General features: G+C 34.7%; 1 protein-coding gene and 1 long non-coding RNA gene across 2 annotated transcripts in view; one reads left to right on the plus strand and one right to left on the minus strand.

Moving 5' to 3' along the window:
* Positions 1-352: 352 nt before the first annotated feature.
* LOC116171599 overlaps positions 353-22656 on the minus strand; it is a 72977-nt gene continuing 50673 nt past the window's right edge. Inside the window, exon 3 of the long non-coding RNA XR_004145475.1 lies at positions 353-455. This is a non-coding gene — a long non-coding RNA (uncharacterized LOC116171599). The remainder of the gene's footprint in view (positions 456-22656) is intronic.
* LOC116171598 (netrin receptor UNC5C-like) overlaps positions 8862-22656 on the plus strand; it is a gene marked incomplete in the record, with an annotated part of 91844 nt that continues 78049 nt past the window's right edge. Inside the window, 1 exon segment of the mRNA XM_031488535.1 lies at positions 8862-9050.

Raw genomic sequence — 22656 nt, forward strand, 5'->3', positions numbered from 1 at the left:
TAGTCGCAATGTTAACCGCAACTCACAAAAGAAATGACCGCTACATTCCAATTCGTCTCAGGTGCAGTTAAACCCCAATAAATCATCCCCCTGTTTTTCCAAAATCCGCCCCGTTACTTTTCGTTGAATTAAATTAGTTAATTAAATAGTAAACAGTAAATAGAATTATGTTTGTTGTCATAAATTAGCATTCATGTGGAGCGGGGATATCAATAAATTTGGGAAAAAAATGAGCCCTTATGGAAAACCTTGTAAAAAATTATATTACCATACAAAAGACACAGAAAAGGGACAATCACGTTAAAAATATGAGAAAAATAGGTAGCTAAAATCATGCGAGAAATATATTTACCTTTCCTCATCACCGAAAGGGAACTAAATCTCTCTCGTTGATCCTTTTGCTGTGGTGTCCTACCTCATTTCCACATCCCCTTTGCAATTGTCGAAAGTCGAATCTGCAATAGGAAAAAATTTCAATTACTGCGACAGAACACATAAAAGAATTAAAATTATGGGTCAATGCTATCCGGTATGCATATAACCGAAACGTAAAGGATATACAAACACATTAAAATTATAAGGAAAATTGGCTTTCACCTTTGAGAGAAAACATATTCTCCATGGCCTATCGTTTTCCTATAATGTCCAACTTTACTTATATGGCATAGAAAAAGCACAAAACATGTTAAAATTAAGAAAAGTGTAACGCAGTACACGTTCTCCGCCTGCAAATGGCCAGTGTTAGTGATTACTATGCAGATGAATACCCGGTTTTAAGTTGGGCGCTTCGTTACGAAGATTGTCGCTCTAAAAATATTTATTTCTATGTATGAGTTGGAAATATAAGGCAGAAGTTAGTAGCTTAATTTGTAGAGCCGCCCGATAAGTAAAATAAGAGACCGTCTGTAGTTTGTTGTTTTGTTCCTGTAGGAATATTTAAGAAAGAACTTCCTATAAACGTATGTATAAAACGTGTTAACCCTTCGATACAGTGTGTTAGAGTTTCAAGAAGAAAAAAATCAATTTTTTATTGTCATTTTCATGCCACTTTAAATATTTTTACGAAATTTGGCGGACGACAACTTTACAAAGTGTTTATGTTTAGAAAACAAAACAAAAGCTGCTTATTACCTACTAGATCGTTTTTAATTTTTATTACTACCTAATTTCAAAACAGCGTATAAATGAATGAATTTAGTTTTTTTATGCGAAAACGGTGAGTCGTACGAACAAAAGTTAAGATTCAAATTTGTTCGAAATTAAATCGAGACTGCACACATAATTTTAATTTTAAGAGAAAGCAGTGGCGCACCACTTTTTCCTTTAAAAATATCTAGTCTGTCTCATTGATTTTTTCTTAAACCTTTAATCTCAAAAGTTAAGACGTTTTGGACATACGTTCATAGGAAGTTTTTTTCTTAAAATGAGACTAAAAATCAGCCTCTTAAAAATTAGCATGTTATTAAGAAACACCCTGTATAACATAGACATGTAAAAGAATGAATAATCCTATGGAATTGCACTATAAAGTAATGTAAAATCACACAATTCATATGAGTATAGACCCAAAGAGGAATTTTCGCCTTCCTATCCAACAGGACGTTTTCCGCACTATTTGTCTTCTAAATAATTAAAATGATAGCAATAACTTGTCGTTCTACATAATATCTTTGTCAACTCTATTAACTTTTACAATAACCAAAATAACAAATGGGGATCAAAATTATGAACTACCAAAACAATTCTTGTTTAAACAGTTGTTGCTTTATTGAGTAAATTGACGACTCCTTTATCGTTGACCTCTTCATAAATTTTGGTGTACCCAAGCGCTTAAACAATTACCCGTCGAGATTAAATCCTCTGTTTATATTCAAGTTTAGTTTAAACACATTGTAAATATCGGGCACTTCCTTACAAATACAAGGACTACGAAGTAGAGCGTGCTTTACAGTTTTCCCTTCCCAGTGCATGTGTAAACCACAAATAAATTTGCCTCCAGCCATTTAAGATAAAGCCATTAATCTAAGTAATTTATGAATATTATATATTTATAGTATCCCATGCTTCGTGTCATGCTTAAAGTAAAAGGACCTAATGCCGGTACTTGTAAATATTAATAAAAACTAACCTTTTTGAAATAGGATGATAACCGAAGTAATTAATTTATAAATACATTTTCATTCGCTCCCGTAACGAGATCTATTCCATTTGAGACCCCGTAATTTATTCATCAAACGTGTAAAAACACGACCGTATCCATTTCATAAGAAATAAATAATGCAGATTTTCCGTTACGTGTAACCAAAAGAGGCACGCACGAGTAAATGGTAGTAATTTTAAGTATGTGTAACAATTTTCCAAGCCTACCTGCAAGGATGAGTAGATGTGTCAATGCGTGTTCGATCATTATTAAGGGGTTGGATTGATAAATAATGTATAAAGTTTCAATCGATTGTAGGTGTATAATCAAACACTATAAATTATTTACGCCGAGAAGTTTCCATTATGCAAGGCAGCCTCCGTATATCTGCATACACATTTCGTCAAAAATTCCCAGACAAATTTTATGTTTCTAATGATGCTATTATTGAAAACTGCGTGATTATACCTTCGTTTGTGTTCTTTGTGCTTTGTAAAAATGGCAAATGGTACAAATAATGACGGCATTTTTAAAATGTAAGTATCTACTCTTATATGATCATACACAGTAGCAGTCGACAGGAACGTATACAACTTTAATGTAAACTACAGGTTTCGGTTATACATTGAATTGACCATCTGTGAATTCCTGCATTAATAATTCAAAATAGGAAGAAACCGCTCACGCTTTTGTCCATTTAGTATTTGAAAAAAGCCACGAATCGGTTTCAGGAACCAAATTGGTATATTTTGCGTATTATTTACGACCATCCCATCGCCGATGGTAATCTATATTTAGTTTCTTAATTACATAGCACCAGTTGAAGTTACCTAATAAAAAATTAACGAACACCGACAAAAGAATGCAGTATCTAGCCGTTTTGTAACACGAAACTCTATTAGCACCGTTTTAATAATTAAAGATCATTTCAAAAATTCTGTTTAATAACCTACTCAAAGCATCAATCAAACGTTTACACTTAATTTAAAATACCTCGACTAATTAGCTATACTTACGTTTGAAAATGTACACCTAGTAAAAATTGTTGTAATGAATGCTTTTAAGGCGGTTCTTTAATTTGTCGTAATTTCGGTATGTCCACAGGCGTTGAAACCTAGGATCTCCAAATTAGTATTTGAAGCGAAGCAAGAATAAGATATTTCATTAACATAATTATAGTTCCAAATTAATTAAAACATTTTTCTCTGAGGGTATTATTTAATTCTTCCTGAATCGGTTACACTCAAAATAAAACATTTTTAGGTTGCACCTCAATATGAGATATTTTTCGTTAGTCGAAAGAGTACTGCAACCTGCATTAACTAATCGCGCAGCTTCAGTGGAAGCGAAATATTTTACAGAAGCAAAATCTTGAAGTGGTGCCAACAGCTTTATAAATGCACAAATTAAATTTTTAGAGCGGACATATTAAATCTTATGGGCGAAGAAATGGAGAAGTAAATAGAAATTAAGAATTAATGTATATGTATTTCCACGTTTAATTTATTTTAAATCCGCTTTAGTTCATAAATAAACTTGAGGCGCATACTTTATTCTACCAAATTTCGTTAAGCATAAATATAAATGCGGTGTGGTTGGTTAAATTGCCAGGAAATGATTTTTCCGCTATTTTATTTTTGATACTCTGCCAACATTTACACTACTGTCTTGAATTCTTTCTTCGTTCTTGTTTGTTTTTAATTTATTGTAACGTTTTCGTAAAGATATTAATGTTAAATTGTTTTTTGTTATGCTTTTAGTATGTCAAATATCGTACATTTAATTGCTGAAACAGTTTTGGCGTGAATTGCTTGCTTGATATTTTGATGGTTTCCCAAGCTTTGCGGTTTGCTTTCTTATTTCTTGTAGTGAATAATTTACTACGGTAGTGACGACAAAGTTTGAAAAGATAGTTAGTTATTTACGTTCAAAATTATGTTTATTGTAAATCGGAAGTAAACACCATCCCACCGCCTTTTGAAAAGGTTACCGATGCTGTGCGATTTAAAAGCTTTCAAATATTGTTGTGGTAGAAGTTTAAAAGCAAAATTTAAAAAAAAACTCTAGAATCTCTCTCTTTTCCGTCATTTTAAATCGCAACATAACTAATAAAGCGAGATCTAACACGGCTCTAAAAGAATCCATACCGTCGACTTCAATCAATTACGTATATGCCCGCGAAAGTTTATGATGTAGTAAAGGACTTTCCGAAATTCTCATGGAAACTGGAACAGGATTTTATGTTTTACAGTCGAAAAGAAACATGAAATTTAGATCTTAAGTTTCTTTAAAGGCGTTAGGGTGTACACCGAAAGAGACTTCCCGAAGTTCCCACGGGAAAAATGGGAATAGGGTACAGAAAAAAACGGTTTGATGTTCGCCGGGACTGTTAGCAAAAATAGTTTTATATAAAAGTCAGGAAAACCCGAAAACGACACATTACTGGCGAGGGAATATTAAAGTACGAGACCCCTTTAATTTCCGAGTCAGGTAATGTCATTTTACTGACGAGCTTTGTATTAAATTTTACCCAAAATCGTATTTTAGTATAAAATTTCATTTTTATGTAGAACTTTTGATTAATGTCAATCTGTCAATGATGACAGGAGTCATTATAAACATTTATCAATGTCACAAATGCGGCCGGTAAAGTGACAGGTGCGGCCAGTAATTTCCGAGTCAGGTAATTAGATTTTACTTACGAGTTTTGTATTAAATTTTAACCGAAATCGTCTTTTAATACAAAATTTCAATTTTTATATATCTATAACTTTTGATTAATGTCAGTCTGTCAGTGATGACAGGAGTCATTATAGATATTTGTAAATGTCAAAAATGCGGCCGGTAAAGTAACGATGCGGCCGGTAAAGTGACAGGTGCGGCCAGTAAAGTGACAAGTATAGTCTGCTCTGACTCTGTCATGTAAACTCAAATTTTCTGACAGAAAGTAGGCATGGAAATGAAGGTTTCAGGACGATTTTGGGTAAATGAATGTTTCAGGACGATTTTGAGTAAATAAAATTAATCTTCGTTGCATGTTGACCAGTAAATATATCTTTAAAAAAGGGCTTTTTGGTTTCTGGATACATGAAGTATCCAAGGTACTGCAGTGAGACCGGGGGTAAATTGACTTATTATTATACCACTCACTTTCTTCCAGACTCAGACTACTTAGATGATAGTGTTAGGACCCTAAATCTTAGGTTTCGTTTTGAACTTCGATATCTAACAATAAATGTGCCATGGAAGTGACTATGTTATTCGGCAATTAGAAAGCGTACGGGAGTTCCATAATAGTCCAACGGCATTTTATACCAACAAAAAATAGATGATCAATACATTGAACAATTAAAACACTCGTTTTTAAGGGAGGTATTTCCTTTGGGGTTAAAAATGACACCCCAGTTTTTTTAGGGGGAGGTACACGTTTAAAGTATCAGGAATTCGAATTAAAATCGATTATGTCGATCGCTGTCTGTCTGTTTGTACTTGGGCATTAAAGAAAGAGCTTAAAAGTGTTCCGGTAGAACGCGCCTGCGCATATGTGCGGGTAGTATCTGTGCTAGTCACGGCAAATTTTTTATTACTGTCCCTGCTCGCCTCTCTTACAGGTGAAATATCTATTCCGTTTTTATTTATTACTTTCCGTAACCTTTATGAAATGTGAATCGGGCCCACACTCTTTTGTTTATTCAGTCACGCAGATAAGCTTTTTACGTGGCAACATTGTGAACATTTATAGCGTCAAATAAACATTGTCCGTTTAAACGAGGTGACCCATATTAAGATGTAGGGAAGGCCTGCAACGTGTTAAAAACCGATCGTTTAGAAATATTAATTTAGATACATATACATTAGTCCAGTCGACAGGTTGGAAAAAGTGGTGTTAGATGGAGAAAGGTCGGTAATAAAACTTTGGGATTTTGTTGAGGGATGGTTATTCAACATTTTCTCAAGCATTGGACCTCTTACACCCTGCGTGAAAGGATGTGGGCGAGGGGAGAGGACTGTATTATGTTTGACCATTCTTCGGCAATAACAATTTCTATATTTTTTGTAGAACGTTAAATTTCCAACAATTTTAAGACGTTTGTATGTCAAATCGTTACCGAGATATCGGACTTCGAAGAAACGTCATTTTTCAAAATTCGATAAAAAATTCAGAATTCTACCCTAAAAATCAGGTGCTTATATCCAGTAATGTAACTGTATCTACGCATGTTAGGTACTTCCTGCACTGGCTTTTGAACCCACGATTAAGATTCATGGACTTCAAAACCTGTCTCGAACAAATTACCATAATACCAAAGTCACACTTGCACTACGCTACCGGGTCCGATGAAGATTATGTTCAAAACGTAAGCAACAACGAGACAATTAACTTCCCCGCGACCATGCTCTTGTATTTGTATGTCTTGACTATCCATCTCATTTCTTCCCTTAGTCTTTCAGCTTGCTGAGATATTATCTGCTAGATGATGCATCTGCTCTTTAAAACCTCGCCTGATTTTTGACGGGAGATTATTATGATTTAAAACCACGATCTCCTTAATTTTATTTTCCCGTTTATGTGCATATCATCCCCAGAGGAGCTTTCATGGTCTCACAATCTCTTCTACCAGTACACGACCCCTTTGCATCGTTTCCACGTAGGATCAGGTGCCACCTTACTTCCATATCTGCCATTTTGTTAACACTCGCTAGTCTGTTAGAATGAGCTCATGATTTGCATTCTACCAATCACGATCCTCTTACCTTTTTGATGCTTCGAATGTCACCAATAACTTTATCAAATGTGGACTGATCATATCAATCTCAATCTTTTTTTTTGGGGAGCAATATACCGGGATCAAAGGATCCTTCCTCCTTTCCCTGACGCCGAGTCGGTCGAGGATTGCTCGCTCCTGGACACAATCCGAAACCTCACACCGAATCTGTTTTCTTTCTTGTACAATCGCAGTTGATGTTCATTTAAAAAAGGCGTTATCCTTACATTTTGCCTTCACAGTACTGGGGATCAAGGGATAGAGGTAAATTGAATGGAATATTAAAGAATTTGATTTGAGAAAATCTGCAGATGGGAGTATAAGAGAAGCTGTTGGCATCGTCCCTTTACCTGCCCATTGATCGCCTTTTACGATCTCCAGGAACGGGAGTGGGCCAATTCTACCCCCGGACCCGCAGGGGTTTAATAACATAATGTATCTACAATTTTATACCACCCGCACAGTGCGAGTGGTATTGCATTGGGGTCAAAAATTACCCCCCCCCCCCAATCCGAATCAAACAAAATCTCTATGATGTCGGTCCGTCTGTACTCTCATTTCCGGCTAAACGGCTGAACCGATTGGAACCAAATGTGCTACACATATTCGTAGACATATTAAAATTGCAGTTGTTATTTGTGTCAAAATGAATTTCTACTTTTTATTTTCTTTAGATCCTTAGTGTAGTTCAATCGTTGTGCGCGTGAAGTCATTTATGGAGTGTATGTTGTATTTAAAAGTTGCCAGAGTTAAATAAAGTTGTACAATATAATTTTTATTGGGTCGGAGAGTTATTTGCATATGTGTAACCACTTAAAAATAGGCAAATAAAAGAAGAATGGTCCGGACAATATAATCCATAAAGCGTTTCGGTAATACACGACATAAACATTTTCATTACATTTTCTGGGGCCACAAAATAAAGATAGTTTCAAGCAGGCATAAACAACTACCCGGAATATTACAGCTGCATAATATGCAAATCCATTTTCATCTCACAAAAGGCTTGTGAAGTACAGTTCCTGCAAACGACGCTGAATTGCGCCCAACGAGGTATTATCCCCTATCTTTATAAAAAATATACTCAACGTCATTATTTGTTAACTTTATATTTAACTACCAATACAGTAAATTTATTTAACAACCACTTTCCTTCCTTGTCCTCATAAATGTTGGCAAAATCGCACGTGCACACATGAGCAAGTCCGACAGCTTTTATCTGGCCGGAGCCTGAAGAATAATTTGCCTCAGCCTTCATCTAATTATTCCCTTACAAATTTTGCGCAAACTTTCTCACCCGGTTTATGCTGCTATAGAATAGATATATTCACCTACTGCACCCTAAAAGACACGCGCTTTTGAGGGGCTATTGTGATTTTACAAAGTTTACGGTTACCTTTCTTTTACTGCGTAAGTTTTCTGGTCCCTTCGGGCCGCTCGCACAATGCACGAAATTTGAGCAACTTAACCTTACATAATTCCAAGAATGCGTTGGCCATTTGTGCAGATCATAAAACTTTAATTCTTTGCGGTTAATTAAGATTAATGTGTTAAACTGGGTCGTTTTTCAATTAATTTCCTATAAAAATTCAATTGGGAAACTTATTTGATATGGATCACGTGCAAGATGTAAACCGGCTCAGATGGCCAGCCCTGTTGCTTTTGATCGCGAGGGTGTTTAGTTCCCTAAGGTAAACTCCACGTGTCTTCCCTAAGAAATCCAATATCTCTTAGTCGCCTCAGTTAAATAATCTAAACCCAAATGCAACATCCTACATTCTTTATGTAAATGGCTCAAATCCCGTCTACATCAAGGCGAAAAAACTGCACTTTTTTTGCTTTCAGTAGAGGAACTTTTGTTGAGGATCATGGGGAGTTGTTCCACCACGATTGTACGTGAAGACGACGCATTCTAAATTGTGAGCAGTAGGCGAAGCTAGAAGCTTCGGAGCTTTCAGGTTTTCAGTAGTTCGTATTTGACCATCGCATGAGATAGTCACGCCGCTACCGCTACGTTAACGCACGCGTAACGTGCACGTACGTCTATACACAAACACTAACTTTTAACATAAATTTAGTGTTGTTGTTCATTGCTTTGTGTTTAATTTCATTGGATAAATGACGACAATAATCTAGCAAATACGGTAGGTTTAGCAATATTTTTCCAAAACGCACCTAAAGACCTACGTTGAAATTTTCATTATGTTCATAATTAAAATTTTTAATCTTTAATAAAGTAGTAAGTGGCTTCCTTTCAGGTTTTTATCTGGAACTCCACTATTCAACCCTTTCGAGGTCCGCATACTTAAACGAGACTTAAAATTTTTATTAAGCTAGAAATTGTCGATTTTCCCCTTACACGAAGGAACGCGTGTTCTACATTTTTTCCCATATAGCCAAGTCAACGTACCTCGGAAATTTTTCACCCTACACAATCTAATTGTTTCTTTTATTATTAAATTATCCTATTAGGCCCCGATAAAACGACGTCTGCCTTCTACGAAACAATTTTATTTCAATTGGTTAATTACATTTTAATTCAATTAAAGATAATAATTAGTTATTAATTTCTTTTTTCCCCATTATTCGATTAATTAGTTGAGGAAGTTCAGTCGTGGGGATGTGCCTTTTTATCCTGGGCCGAAATGCGCACTACAATCATCAAAAATGGCCTATTTGTAACATCGTTTCAACGTGTTTGTCGGCCAATTAGAAATCTTTCACTTTCCATTTTTTAATGCCGCTTTATTACACAAGTAATCCACGGCCACTTCCTTCTCTATAAATGTCAAGATTAGTATTAAAAAGGTTAAGATCTGTTTTCCAATTTTATTGGTATGTTAGAAACAAGTTAGCCCGTAATCCCATCGATGGAATGTATCCATAAAATAGAGTATTGAAAAAGCAAAGCATTCCACAGCTTTAATGCTAATTACGAATATTTTTGCATTTTTCATTAAAACACGCATGTTTATGTGATCGAAATGGGCAAACAAGAATTTTTACTAGCCATCATTTACATGTAGGCATAAAGTGGCTGTATACCAACATAACCAGAAATTAACGGAGCGGCTGAAGATTAATTTTTTGTTTTAAATAAAAAACATATTAACAAGATTCTTCAATATATGTATACTTTAAGTATTTTACTGTGGCAACACAGTGTGGTCTTTCATTGATTTGACAAGGTCGTGATACAAGATTAAGCTCTGATGTATGTGAATCGAACGAAAAAGGCTGGTGACATATCCATGAAACTAATAGTTTAGTGAAACGGTACCTACTAAAAATGGAGAGAGTGGAATTTTTTAAACGTTTACGTAAAATTGCATTTAGAGACGTCAAGTATGAAATGCAGAAGGAATTCGCATCTGCATTCATTCCAAGGTATTAGAATATAATATGCATTAAAATACTAAGAAAAACTGCAGTTGGATTTTAGTGCTTCACAAACTTATTGAAATATTTTACATATGGTTCAGAATATGAAATATTTCACGCTTTTTATTCCTTTAATTGGATAACCAAATTAAAAATGACGTTACGCTCCACAGCACAAAGTGAGTTAATACTTTTCATCCCTTTTTTTAACCTACAGCTGCGATTATCACACCTGATTCTATTTAGCGAATCAGATTGCAGCTTATATGGAAATCCTTCCTGAAATTAATAACCCGCTGGTGTCTTGATTAAATTCTATTTTAAAATGCGTTTCCAACAAACGTTTAAAGTGCTTAGAACGCCTTAGCTAATTCCGGTAATTGTTCAGCGCACGTAAATTTGCTATGGTGTGCAGATTTTCCTAGTAAATACCTGCAGTAGCGCGGGATCGAAATTAACGAGCTTGTTAAATGTAAAGGAAGACTCCAAGGTGTAGTCAAACAACAATCTTAAGCTTCCATTTTCCAAACAGAATAATATTTGTTTCCTACAGTTTAGTAAATGCCAACATTTCAGAACACCTGCTCGATATCTGACACAAAGCTTACCGCGACGTTGAAGTTAACGTGAGAGCAGTTGCTCGAAAATAACAATAAAAACACGAATTTTGAGTGTTAAATGGACCCTTTTAAGTCCAAATAGTTTCCTTTGATTATTTTTATATTAATCTTACAATCACCAGTAATCAGTTCGAATTAAATATTTCTACTAATAACTATTAAGTATAGGTATCTCGATATAGGTACTTCTTTATGAACTTGTATTTTGTCGGCGAAATTTCGAGACGTATGGGAATTTTAAATTTAAATGTGAGAAGTGGAAAAAATGGTGCACGGCTTTTCACCATGAACAACAAAAATGCACCATTTTTTGAGCTAGAATCTATTGCAACTTGTCACCAGAAATGTATGAAGGTTTTTTTGCGAATTGTCTGAACGCTTACATGTAATTTACCTAAAATGTTTCGTTTTGCCCCTTTCAAATTATATTATACAGTCGCACTTTTAGCAATGAGCAATGAGAAAGGAGAGAACTTCTGTGTAGTGTCAAATAGCTTTGCATCTTTGATGGATCATATTTAAGCAGCTGTACATATGAAAGCAACCCTCTTCTCCTCACCCTGCTTTAGAATGAAATCTTTTATAACATTCGCTATTGACTTATGCAATGACTCACTTCTTTTTCCGATTATGTTGAAAGTCCTGCATTAGCAAGCTTCACATGTTAGCCCCCGCAATTAAAAAAGATGTGCAATGAACATGTCTAAATAGTACTGATCCAATTTTAATTAATTAATTTTATTTTTCACCTTTATTTATAAGTGGGCGGGGTTTCAGCCAAGGCTACTCTACCAACCCACCCCAATATACATTTAGAAAAGAAATCAAAAATTGACAAAATCAATAACGTTTTAAGTAAAGTAAATTCGGCAATGTTAAAAAGAAAAAAGAAATGTAACACATTAAGAACATCGGAACAAATACTAAACCAATAAATCAATTTTGTCGCAGTTTAACTTTAAATAATAATCGAACCGGTAACGGTTTAAAAGCCACTGGAACACTATTATATACTTTGGAAGCTTGGTACGAACAGGATTTCTGAAACAAAGCGGTCCTATGGGCAGGTGGAGTAATCGAGTCCCTTGAAACGTACGTTGGGTGTATGAACATGCGTTCTAAATTTGAGTTTCTCAAACAAATATGGTGGTGTTTAATTTACAATAATTTTATGTAAAAGAGTGCCATAGTTTAACAGCCTTCTGTGAAATTCGGTCATATTTTCTAATTAAATAAATATACCTTAGGCATATCTTAGACATTTTCTGTTGGCGAATTCTTTTGTGAAGGCACGGCCGTAAGCTGACATTTTTACCATTTTTGTGACTCGGAATTTTTTTTTCAAATTTTCAAAAACTGATTTTAAATTCATTATTTTTATGTTGAAAGCTCAAAGACACCAACTTTCTTTTCTTGTACCCCCGTTTAGTAAAAATTTTGGAAAAGCTGTCACCCTTACTCCGGATATTGGTACAAGTATCGTGCATTAGCAATTCTGTCATTTGAACCGTAATAAATATCCTGCCTTTCCAAACATTTTTTGTATTACATGATTAGCTACACACAACAGTAAAAATTTTCTGTGGCTGGCACAGATACCAGTCGCACACTTGCGCATGCGCGATTCTGCCCAAAAGCTTTATAGCTCTTCCTTTTATGTCTAAGAATATGGTTGTCCAATCGGTTCAACCGATTAGCCAGACATGAGATTCATCGAGAGTTTGTTTGATTCGATGAATTTCTGTATGTTTCCCGAGTAGACGCACATGAACGTAAACCGAACACAAAAGTTCCTATTGTACTGAATATTCTAGAAATACCGATAGACAGCGAGGCGCCATGAAAGACTATAGTCATCGGCGACAAGAAACTAAGGCGAGGCGGATGTCACGCAGTCTTTCCGGGAAATATGAAGCGTTTGTTTGACCACATTCGAAAGTGTTCTGGAGCACTGGATAACATTCTAGAAAGATTGTTGTTTGCTAAGCAAATCGAATTGTGTTTAAAGTTCGTCGTAACATCGAGGTCTAAGTGAAATATTAAGCTCTCGCTCTTGTTATGTTATAAATTGTGATACATAATAATTACTGTTATAAATTAATCCATTTCAAGACTGTTATAAATTTATTATTAATTAATTTAATTGTACATAAATAAATCACGTAATTAAATTTACGTTACACTACTTTATTGTAAAGCATGGCACAAACATTGCGTACATGTTACCCAAAGTGATTAACCCTTAATTATAATTTAAGAAAAACAGATATAGGATATATATCGCGCAAATGTTGGCAACCTTAGACAGTTAAGACAGTTTTTGAGAAATTTTGGGAAATACTTTGGTGAAATAATTGCGTACATAAAGAACATTGTAATTTGAAAATTGAAAAAAATCTTTCATAACTTTGCAATCTTAGCAATCTTAACCGAGATCTTACCTAGTTTATTATGTCAAGTGTTTAGGGCATTGAAGAGATTTCGAATAAATGAATTGAAACATTCGTATTATTACAAATAAAAGAATTCTTTTCACCTAAACTTGCCCTTAAGTAAGTACACGGTCGACTGCCTCAACTATTTCTGCATTTAATGGGTTGTAATATTAACTATCTTGCCCAATGTTTTCTTACAATATTATTGAAATTAAAACTTCCATTTTTTTCGAAATGTGTGGCCTGAAACTTAGAAAATGTTGTGGAAACGTTTTAAAAATATAGAACATTAAATGGGGTAGTGTACTTGTAGGTTGTGTTCGTCCAATTTCTTTTTATATTTACACAGCGGACCTTCGGGGTAGCTTTAAGAAGCCTCTTTTATGTTTTATTGTTATCCAATAACTTTGATGTTTGCTGTTTACATATCAGCGTAATAATGTTAATAACAATGTCTACTTTACTACCATTCGTAATTGCAGCAATTTATCGGATAACAAATCTTTTAATTTCAACTTTTACAAAAAGAACGCAAATACTAAGAGGGAAATAAGTTTCATCTGTAAGTATAAACCGCAGCGATTCCGAACTAACGAACTTAATTTTAACATTAAAATTGAAATTTCTAACTAAAGTTAAAACTTATCAGATCAAAGTGGTCAATCAATTAACGAGTTTTGGCAAGGGTAATACCAAAGGATTTGCGAAAATTCAATAAAGCTTGAAATTTTCATCTTTAATATCAAGTTAGAAGTACTTAAATATGTAGAGAATTTTCTAATCCTCTTACTGAACCGGAAAACTTAAATCCCCCGAAGATCGCGATTACGAGAGAATCGAATCGAAGTAGCTACCGAACATTTAACTTAATTAATCTGTTAAAAAGAACGAAGGATCTGCGTGTGTTCCTTTTTGAAGCGTCACAATAGCAACAAAAAATATTTATATAATGCTCGGCACACCTTGCTTGGTATAATGGATGAACAAAAAAGGTTACTATGAAAGATTAAGTACATCAAATAAGAAAGGAAAAACAAATTACGAACAATAGCTGTTGAAATGTCTCAAGATGGGAATGCAGACGTGCCTTAAGAAAGAATTGTGGCGTTTTGTATCTTTTGGAGTCTACAATAAAATCCGTAAGTAGTGGGAAAAGGTATATTATTAATGATAAAAAGCTTTTAGAATATCATATTCTCGAGATTAAAGTGGTAATAAAATAGTTTTAGGTATGTAGGTAATAATTGGTATTCCCACGCAAGCCTTGAGCATTCTTAGATTAGAAGACATTATTATTATGCAAATGCATGTAACCATTAAGTATAAGAAGAAAAAAATTAGGCACATAAGCAAATACCCTTTCATCTTATCCGACGAGCTTTTCGATAAATGAAGAATCTCGAATTGTTCTCTGGAGGAAATGCAAAAATGCATTCTGTCCTCGATAATTAAACGGCGGCGATGCCCAAGAAACCGACGAAACACGCCAATCCTTTTAAGTAAATGCAGCTTTTGAACAATCCCGATTGTTTCGTGCAAAAGCTTTAATTTATTGGCATAATAAATGCTTGTTTAACCCTATTTAACCTTCGATGAAAGCGATCACGTTTTCACCTAAAAGGAACAATAAACTTTTTAAGATTAAAAAACCTTGAAAAGCGTACACGTCCGCTGCCGCTGATGGATTCCATCATAAAAGATCGCTGAAACAGCGTTTCATTTTTGAATATTACCGATTTCATTTTTCCAGTCCGTCGATTTGGGTTTTGACCAACAGGTGCACTCGGAATTTCTTACGAATCACTCTGGAATAATTAATTTACAAGGCGAACTTACCTGCTAAACAACGTGAATTTCCTCAAGCAATGTCGAAAACAAAAAAGGTCTGACAGTTATGACAGATCAATTTGTAAATCTCTCATGTACCAAAATAATATTCAACAGCGATCTTTTATTTATGAGATGATTGCGCTTAAATTATATTCTCCCCGGCCGGTCTTTGCGAAACAGTCCCTTATTCAATTTTTGATCGGTTTTATTAAACCGCGAGCTTATGGATATATCTAATGACTTCTTCTGTACACCAATAAAAGTTAATGGACTTTGTAATAAAACAAAAAAGTGTCTACATTCCAAACTATACACGCAATACTATAATACACAGTCGTTACAACCATATAGGTATACCGTCTAAAAACCGTCTTTCCCGTTAAAAATGTTCCTCGACATTTTTAATAGGACAAACAAAATCCTAAACCAAAATACAGTAATTGCAGGGCACAATTCGAGGCTAATTTTACGCAAATGGGCACCACAATAGAAGTTGTTAGTTTTACTTCACAACATATACTCGCAATGGCGAATCACCCTCTTCCGAGGTATAAATGGCCAAATTTCAGGCACTAGAAAAATCCCCCAAAAATAGTGAAATACTACAGGGAATTAGGGTTTGTTAATAAAATGCACTAAGTGGATTAACCAGGATTGCAAAAATACTAATAGGTACAAATACTGAAGATGCGATACACAATCCGAAATTAGAAAGAAGTGCACCAGTTCTTGTTTATCAAATTTTCGTTCGAATCTGCAAGTTTTTAAATGCAATCCGAGTTTCTAAAATACTCAATTTAAGGGTGGTCCATTTATTATATGGGAAAAATAAAAAGTTAAAAAAGTATTTGTTCACATTGCTGCAAACTGAATTACTATAAACCACAATTTGGACCATCTGGAGAATGTTGAGAAGTCCCTATGAATTAAAAGGTTAATTTTTATTCCTATATTTTTTCAGTACAGCTTTTGGAGTAACTGAGAATCCAGATGTTGCTATATTTGACGTGGCAATAAAGCAAAAAGTGTAATAAGGTTTTTTATTCAGTTTTGTCTCAGAATTAAACCCCCATTGTCCGTGGGTGCAAATACCTTGTATTCCTAGGAGGTGCAAACCACGGATCAAGGTTCCGAGCTCCAGGTGGTTTACATTGTTCATTCCCTTAAAATATACTTGTTTAAAGATCAGTTTATCCTTACTTCTGCAAAAAAGAAACGAATAACGGAGGTTTGCTTGTTCGTAACCCCTCATTTATGGACGACATTGGAATGAGGCAACAAGGGCTGATAAAGTCGTTACAATTTGATTCTCGTGTCAGTGGAAACATCAAAATTGAAATGGCTAAAAACCTACAGAATCCACCAGACTAAGGCACTTAAGAAAGTAGAAGGTAAATTGTTTAAGCATCAGAGTCCTTTGGAGACACATCACGCAGCGAACGACATAACTTCCTTCCTTTCCAAGGACCCTCCCGAGGGAGGAATTCCTCTGATTCAAACATACAATACATCCATCACGAAAAAGGAACATGAACCATTCCAGTATCTTCTACAGCCTCACCTTTTCAGGACATAGTTCCCAACGTGAAAGAAGGCGACATTGATGGATGATAGAGCTAATTACAACCCTTGGTAAACAAGAAAAACAAGTTAGATTATGGACATTAATAATTCTAAAACCTCGAATTAAGACAACTGTAATAGTAAAATACCTTTTCCATAGCATTTCTGTTTTCATTATTTTATAATAAAATTTGTATACACATTTTTTACTTAAAAATCAATTATTTAAAGTATTTAAAATACTGAGTGGAACAAGAACATGCTTGTGGAGAATTTGTTTTCAAACGTTTACATTTTAGGACCACCCTTCAAAATTTGCTGATTTTCTTGAATTTTCATACCTGAAGAAGTGAACCCGACACAAGTGTATAAAATTGTTTTCAAATTTGCAGATTTTGTCAAATATTTTTACGATAGAGTAGTAGAATCGCGCATTTCGTGAAAAAAGCATGAGATTTTGTGAGCACTGTTGACAATCACATTGTTAACACTTTAAAATCAGAAAAACTCTGGAATAGAAACACTTTTCAGAAAAACTCTGGAATAGAAACACTTGTCTGAATGACAATTCCATTGGCTAGGCATCCCCACTGAACTATAATTAAACTGGAACGCGCCCTGCCGGTCTGTGCCATAGAAACATAGCGCGCCGAGAGAGATATCGCAAGGGAGATTTCTGTAACTGTCACTCATTGGGAAACTGATCATTAATTTATTATAAATTCAAAACATATCAAATAATGCGTGAGAGTAGGACAGAAATCCCCCTTGTGGCGCTCTCTCTCGGATCGCGCTGGCCAACGGAGTGTAATTATAGTTCAGTGGGCATCCCTGATCATAAGACAGTGGGGAGGGCACTATGTCGAACCCATGGACCAAGCAGAACCATAGGATCTTTGGGTAAAGTATACAGTTTGCAAGTTAGATCAAGTATGCGAGTCAATTGCTATAAAAAGTATTGACTTGTGGATGGTAAAAAGCAAATGCGGTATTTTAGTCCAGTCAATGTATCCAGTTTCCCCATAGAAATTTAATTTCAACCTCATACTCTAAAAACGACTGTACTATTTGAAGGGCACTCAAGATAAAATGCAATAAAAAAATAATAATTGTTTTAGGAATCATATTATTTGAGCTAAGTGTAGTTGAATGTCAGAAAATATGACGTTTAAATTTGTAAAGTAAGTCTTGAAGACCTATCTGATTCCTTAGAGGGGCAGATTTTGTCGGAATGTGTATTACCTACTATTACAAATACATACGTGTTATATTTTATTAAATAATGTATACCTACAAACATAAAAATCAGAAAGCGACTGAGATCCAAAATTTCATCAAAACCTGGTGAGGGATTATATGATTTCATTCTTTTGTTACTCGTTGTATACACGGATTCGTACAAATTGATAAATAAGAAAACTCGAATTCTTACCAAAGGTTGCATTAAGAGGAAAAATTAGATTTCACCAACTTTTCATAAAGAAATTTGGAACGCCCGCCGCGAATAGAGCGAAGTTTAATTTCGATTTCGTTCCAATTTATATGACAATTTATCCTTTTTTTGATGCTGATGTATTTTATTTTGCACATATTGACTTATGCTCGAAGTAAACAACTTTCGCTTGTATACTTCTTCCCCAATTTCGTATATTTATTTCTGAAGATAAGAGAAAAACGATTCTCGAGTTTGTCCACGCAAAGTTATTCGAGGACCTCTCGAGGAAAAAAATCTGACAAGAAAATAAGAATACACTATGTCGGTCTATACACAAAAGGTTACGAATACATACATAAACTCAATTATAGCGTGGTCAAGAGGAGACCAAAGATAGAAGGGACCCTTCTTCAACGAAGTCCCGCAACCTTTCCACTTTATTAAAGCGGAAATATTCACCTCGTCTCTAAAATGCACCTTAAACGAAATTTAATTCGTCTTTTCTTTTTGAGCGAGAGTGTAATTATAAATTTATGAGTCTAAGCCGAAGAGATTATTGCGACGCCACTTGAAATCTGAACACAGATGTGTTACAAATAAGTTTTAACATGCCGCTCAAGGGAATCCAATAGGGCTCCCCTTATAGCCATCTGCCAAATTTAGTTAAAGTTGTTGCGTTATGAGGATTTTGGGGAGTTTAACTTTGAGCCTTATTAATAAAACGATTTCGAATTAGCGGATTTTTCTTCTACGTATCGATTAATTTCAGGCGTCGAAGTTTCAGGGTGTACAAAAACAAAATCACGTGTTGTTTCACAAAGTATTACAGCTTACGTCGAAAGAAGCTTACGAAACTCGCGCTAATGCGATTCGCATTTCGGCAGACTTTGTTTAGGCATCTCTCTAAATTACAAGTAAATTCGGCAAATTACTTGATTATTACCATATAATTTTGGAAGTGGAAATGAAACAATTTGAGAAACTTTGATTTATCTTCTTAGTTTCAGGTAGAATTTAAATGATTACATTCTAACGTCACATTTTCAACTGAAGATAAATACGGGAGCTGGGTAACTTTAAATAATTACACGCAGAACTAATTTTCATTTGGAAACTCGAAAATAGTTTTGAAAGTAAACTTGCAATACAGGTAGGTAACATTTTCTATAAGAAATGAGCATTAATTTAGATTGCGTTAATGAAGTCCGTCTTTCGAAATTAAATTTGTTTCTACATTTTTTTTTAATTTAAATAAGTAGAAGGTTAAAGTTTGGACTTTTTCCTTCACAACTTTTCGTGTACTTTCTGAACAAATTTCCGGTTTTCCAAATTATTCATTTTTGATCTTTTTTCGGTTTGCTACTTCTTTTTTTTTGTCTTTCGAATCACCTGCGCTTATAGTGTAACGATGGCGTTTGTCTTGGGCTTCATTTTGTATTAAATTTGTTTCTTTCATCGATAATTGCACATTCATGTTAGGAACAGCGTTTTCGCATTTCTCTGTAATTCAAGAAGCGAATTCTCGTGCAAAATTCGCTGCCCTCTCTTTTAGATATCGACTCTTTAATTTTTAAAGAAGTTCGGTTCGATCGCATTCACCCCCAACATTCGTTAGTAACGAACCGCTAAATAAAATAAAACTTCGCCACGAGCGACAAACACTCCACAAAGACATGTAGGTAAACGAAGCTTACGGTGAGCCAATTTAAGAAACTATTTTTCACTATCGGTCGCGATCGCGTGCAGTTGAAGTGAAAACTTTTTTCCATTTTCGCAATGTTTGGAAGTGAAAAAGAGCGATGACAAGTATCTGAGAGTTCAATCTAAGGAGACTTCAATTGTGTGAGGAAGGAAATAGTCCCACTGGGTGATAAATTAAGGCTCCTTGCATTGTTTCGCATCCTGGGGAGTCTGACAAGGATATACGCGTCTACTATTGGTCGGGACGTCCTGTAAAGGATTCGAAGAGGAAACGCGCTATCAATTGAAATCGACTGACAATGGAATTTTTCGTAATTAACGAGAATTTCACTTCTATTTTAACTTGTAAGGAAAATAAAAGGATAGTCTTTTCCGAGCGTTAAATGGAAATTGTGAAAGGAGGCGGCGTTTAACTATAACTTTGTTTTTCTTTAATGTTCGTATCGAAACTTATTTAGTGCGAGATTACGGGTTGTTACCTTTATTAACCGAATCCTTTAACTTCAATGTTTTTTATCTATTCTATTTATATACCCCTTTCAGGAGTGTCAAAGCTACACTATTTACGAACTTCTAAGAGTGTTGTTTCGCGGTTGTCGAACAACCATTGTACTTACTCCGCCAAAGTGAGAGAATCATATTTAATTACATTGCGAATTTCATAGAAATTTTAGTGTCACACACTAACATTCGGTTCTTTCACTTATCAAAACATAACCTATCATAATATTAACGTGGATCACGGATATTGCTATCTATATTACTCCTAATATCCAGGATATGACAAACGTCAATGGAAGATGGTAACTCATCACTGTGTCATTTCTACATTTTTTAAAGCGGAATTTGCAACTTTCAACTCTAAATCGTTATTTATGGTTAGGTATCTATTCTAGTAAATCTCTGCTTGCTTCGGCCAGCAATAATGAAGAAAATAAAAGGAAATCGTTTCCTCCGTAAAGATAATGAGTGGGCATTATTATTAAAGGAAATCGTCAACTTTCTTGTGTAAATCTTCTTTGTGGTTACCAAATTATCAAAGCGCAGGGTTTTATTTCATCTGTAACCAACGTATACATACAGGTATGTAAAATATTACTTGAAAATAAATGAAAATATCATTTGATACATGAAGAAGCCAAAAAGTTGATATATGGCAATTAGAAATTGCAATTAGCACCAAATTCCACTAAAAATAGTAAACAAGTCAAACTGTCCTCTCCTCATGGCATGCTGCCTCATTTTAATAACTTTTTATTAATTGTTTCAAATGGGTACACCTAAAGTCACTAGATATAGAAAGTACCGCAATCATCCATCCGCCATTTTTGGTCAAATTTGCTGCCAAAATTGACAAATAAAATCTGAATAGCTATAATTTTTTATAACCTAACTTCATAGTACTGTCATTTTTTATAAAAATATATACAGATATCTCCAAACAAGTGGAACAGTCCCTAACATTAAAGTTACTAGAATCTGGTAACTTCCGCCATTTTTGGGCAAAAATCGTTCGTTCTCTCTCTAACACACGAGCCCAATGGATTGCGGTACTTTCTATATTTAGTGACTTTAGGTACACCCACATTAGCTCTACAGTTATAGGTACATAGGTATTTAAAAAAGTTCGATAAGATTCTTAAAAATTACAGAAAAAGGTGGAGCAAAGCGATGGAAACTTTATAACCAGTCGATGGTCTGTCGGTGACCTGCCAAACGCTTGAGCGATTCAAACTTTGCACAGTTGACCTATACAGGGTGTTTTTTTAGGAGCGTTAGTTAAACGTTTCTGGGAAAGTGGAATCGGTAGAATTTTGAAAATTTGTACTTAGGAGTTAGCTGAAGGCCGAATCAATGGAACATATTTTTAAAATGGTCGCGCTTCCGCAAATAACGGAAGTAGTTAGTAACTTCGTTATTTTAATCGGAAACCCTTTTTTACTGCATTTTTGGTTTCTACGTGAAATTTCAGTTCATTTGATACCCACATGTCGATATCTACAATTTATGGTTTTTAAATTATTTTAACCTAAAAAATGAAAAAATGGCAGAGGCAGATGATAGCTTGAAATTGAGAAGAAGAGAATGAAAAGAACGTACGACCGCCCCTATGGATATTCAAAGAAATTTCAAACACTAAAAACTCAGTTTGTTTAAATAAAATCGCCATTTTCTTACTATTGCGTTTGATAGAGAATCAAAATTGATATATTTTGATATAAACTTTGATATTGCATGTTCTTATAGCTATCTTTAAATGTTTCTGACTTATTCCCATTTCATTGAATTGATACCATTTTTTTAGGATTTTCTTTTTAGTATTTTATGACAATCGAATTTTAAACAAATCAAGGAAAGGATTCTTTAATATCATTGATCTAAATGATTAATGAATAAAAAGTAAAGTTATCAGCTAATTGGAAAACGCAAAATTATATGGAAAGAACTAATAAGATCAAATTATGAAAACCCTCTCCTCTTCAACACATGCTCAAGATAAACGCCCTCGTGTTTCGAACACAATTCGATTCTTTTTCTTAAATCGTCTCTTGTAGAGTTTTGTAACACATTCCATGGGCTGTAGAGCATTTCTTACTCCCAAGATGTAATGCGAACGGGGAAAGAGCAGGACAAATATTTGGCCCGCGCTTTTCGATCCAATGCCCTGGAAAAGTGGCATCTAAAAACTCGGAAATAATGCCTTATTTATTTATTAATTTATTTATTTATTGCCCCTCTTGTACTAGGCCATCAACAGGCTTACGCTCGATTACAGAGTGACCCG

This window comes from Photinus pyralis, unplaced genomic scaffold (genome assembly GCF_008802855.1).
Source record: "Photinus pyralis isolate 1611_PpyrPB1 unplaced genomic scaffold, Ppyr1.3 Ppyr1.4_LG5, whole genome shotgun sequence".
Lineage (NCBI taxonomy): Eukaryota > Metazoa > Arthropoda > Insecta > Coleoptera > Lampyridae > Photinus > Photinus pyralis.